Genomic DNA, 3,053 nt, shown 5'->3' on the forward strand with positions numbered 1-3,053 from the left:
TAATGGACACCGATATTTTGGAATGTAAAGGACAGTTTTATTTGAATTTGGTAAGTAGACGGAAAATCCTTTTAGATGAGGGAAATTCAGTTCTGAAACTAGTGGCACAGGGCCTCTCTCTCTCTCTCTCTCTCTCTCTCTCTCTCTCTCTCTCTCTCTCTCTCTCTCTCTCTCTCTCTCTATAAAAAGGAGCAATTATTGCTTGCGCTGTGCAAGACCATTCTCTCTCTCTCTCTCTCTCTCTCTCTCTCTCCCCCCATTGGTTATTCGAAGGAGCAAGTGCTTACTCTGTCACAAGACCTCTCTCTCTCTCTCTCTCTTTATGCTATAAAAAGGAGCAATTATTGCTTGCGCTGTAGCAAAACCACTCTCTCTCTCTCTCTCTCTCTCTCTCTCTCTCTCTCTCTCTCTCTCTCTCTCTCTCTCCCCCCATGGGTTGTTCAAAGGAGCAAGTGCTTACGCTGTCACAAGACCTCTCTCTCTCTCTCTCTCTCTCTCTCTCTCTCTCTCTCTCTCTCTGTCATGCAACTCTAAAAGTCTAAAACTCTAAACAGTAAAACCCAGTGTTAGAGTCACTCTGGAGAGTGTAAGACCTCGAATTTTGTTCTGCATAAAAGTGCAACGGTATCCTTAAACTGTGTATTAATATGGCTGCCAAAACAAACTGATAAAGAAGTTGACAGTGCATACAAGGAGGAAAATAATCAATAATACGTCTCTGGAAAAGGATTCGCCAGATATTTCGTGATAAAATGTAAACACTGTTACAGGTAAGGGTAGTTAAGCAGCCATTATTCTTCCTTGGACTCGTGCTTTTCCAAGTGCTAAGATAAACATAACAATTAACAGGTCCAGGATGAACCTCGGTAGTTACTGAACGTTGCAGTCTCTTTCTCATCCCGACACAAATCAGTAATCATAACCACATTTTAAGAACAATTCTACGATTACTTCGACTCTACGTAAAGCTACCGGCCTTGTCAAACACTTATCAAACACTTACATCACTTGTAACTAAGTTTTCCTTACGGTCTTTGCATCAACCAACATCGAATTACGTCTTAATCGAAGCAGTAAAACCTTATCTCTTTTGTGAAATGTGTCAGCAATCTCTCTCTCTCCCTTTCCACATATTGTTATGATGCCAGTTTTAATAGCCATAATCAATCAATCTCTCTCTTCCTAACACAAATCAGTAATCAAAACCACATTTTACTGACAATTTTACAATAATTTCGACTCTACGCAAAGCTCCCAGTCCTATCAAACACTTATCAAACCTTTATAACACACCCAACTAAATTTTTTCTTACATACTTCGCATCAACCAACATCTAAAAACGTCGTATTCGACGCATTAAAACCTTAACTCTTATGTGAACTGTGTCAGCAACCTCATCCCCACCTCTCTCTCTCTCTCTCTCTCTCTCTCTCTCTCTCTCTCTCTCTCTCTCTCTCTCTCTCTCTCTCTCTCTCGTTTGACGCCAGTTTTAGTAGCCATCAACCAATCTCTCTTTCTCAGCCTGACACAAATCAGCGATCGTAACCACATTTTACGAATAATTTTACGATTATTTAGAATCTTCAAACCCTTAACAAACACTTATATAACCCCTGACTAACTTATAAAACAACAACTAACTAAAAAATTTATCACAAACTAACTATTCAAAAACTAATCACACCTAACTTTTCAAAACTCATTTCACACCTAACTAACTTTTTCTAAAGGTTCCTTTTCAAACATTTATAAACTCAACATCTAAAAACGTCACACCTTCAACGTCAACAACATCTAAAAACGTCGTATTCAACGTCAACGTAATTCATATTTCGCGCCTCTCAATTAAAAAAAAAAAATATTTATATTTTATTCACTTTACGGGGTCAGGAACACTATAGCCACCTATTATCGAAAAAAAGAAACTAAATTCTTCTTGAGGCCGGTTATCCAAATGTGCCTAAAATACGCTTATTACGATATATATGCCATTTTCTGCTGTAGCGTATGATTTTGTATCGTATCTGACGTATTTTGAAAGAGATTGCGACTAAATTACGTTAATATTTAAGGAGAAAATGCCATTTTAAAGTTTAAGCATACTGAAGTCTTCGATTTAATTCAAATTCGAATGTTTAGGATGTTTATTGTTTTGGTCTGAAAACCAACGAATTCCGTATCTTATTTACCTTATTTACGCTTGATTTCGTCTTATTACGTAAGGGTTAAAACCTACAATAACAGCAGCCTTTAATATTATTAACGAATAAAAAAAAAGCTACGTAACTTTTTTTTATTTCACCGAGAATCGAATGTATGAATGAAAGATGACGTCACTGGCCTGGACGATTACGTATTGGTTTCCATGGAAACCGAGGTTTGTACCTAAATTTCAAAACAAAATTGATCTGTTTTTGCAATAAAATATAGAAATAAAAAATTAATATTCATATGGACCATCTTGAAGTACATTTAATTTTTTATTTTTATTGTTATATTACTCTTAAACTGCCTGATTTATCAATAAAAATATAAAGTTTTGAGATCGCTACTCACGCCGTATGGTTATACTGCTCAATTGTTGTCTGCTTCAATTCAAAAAGAAGGCAGAAACTGGCATTTTTCACTCAAATTTATCGTCATTTACCTTCGATAAATAAGTAATTTCAACGATTTACGTGACAGTTTTTTTGCATGAATATTAATTAATATACAAATAAATATGGAAAGATGAGGAAATTGTGTTTTGATACATATCCAATCTATAAAAAACGAATTTTAAAAGTAACAAAAGGCAACTTTTCCATTCGCCCCATTCATAAATTTCTCACAAACGCTTAAAACTATAACCAAAACTGTATTGCAAATCACCTTACATATGTTGTACTTGATAGACTTCAAAATAGCTTTTTGTATTATTTAAATTAGTTTTAATTATTCCTTAAATATATATTTTAAAATATTACCCATCAGAATTATTTAAAGGGTGAGACAAAAATAAAAGTATTTTGGATAGCTTTTCTTACTGTATGGATATACTGCAAACATCGTC

The 3,053-nt window shown here is 34.9% G+C and overlaps 1 long non-coding RNA gene across 1 annotated transcript in view; it reads left to right on the forward strand.

Moving 5' to 3' along the window:
* Positions 1-602: 602 nt before the first annotated feature.
* The window catches only part of LOC136851993 (uncharacterized), a 31,108-nt gene continuing 28,657 nt past the window's right edge, over positions 603-3,053 (forward strand). Inside the window, exon 1 of the long non-coding RNA XR_010857038.1 lies at positions 603-770. This is a non-coding gene — a long non-coding RNA (uncharacterized lncRNA). The remainder of the gene's footprint in view (positions 771-3,053) is intronic.

The sequence above is a fragment of the Macrobrachium rosenbergii genome, chromosome 24, assembly GCF_040412425.1.
Source record: "Macrobrachium rosenbergii isolate ZJJX-2024 chromosome 24, ASM4041242v1, whole genome shotgun sequence".
In the NCBI taxonomy this organism is placed as follows: Eukaryota; Metazoa; Arthropoda; class Malacostraca; order Decapoda; family Palaemonidae; genus Macrobrachium; species Macrobrachium rosenbergii.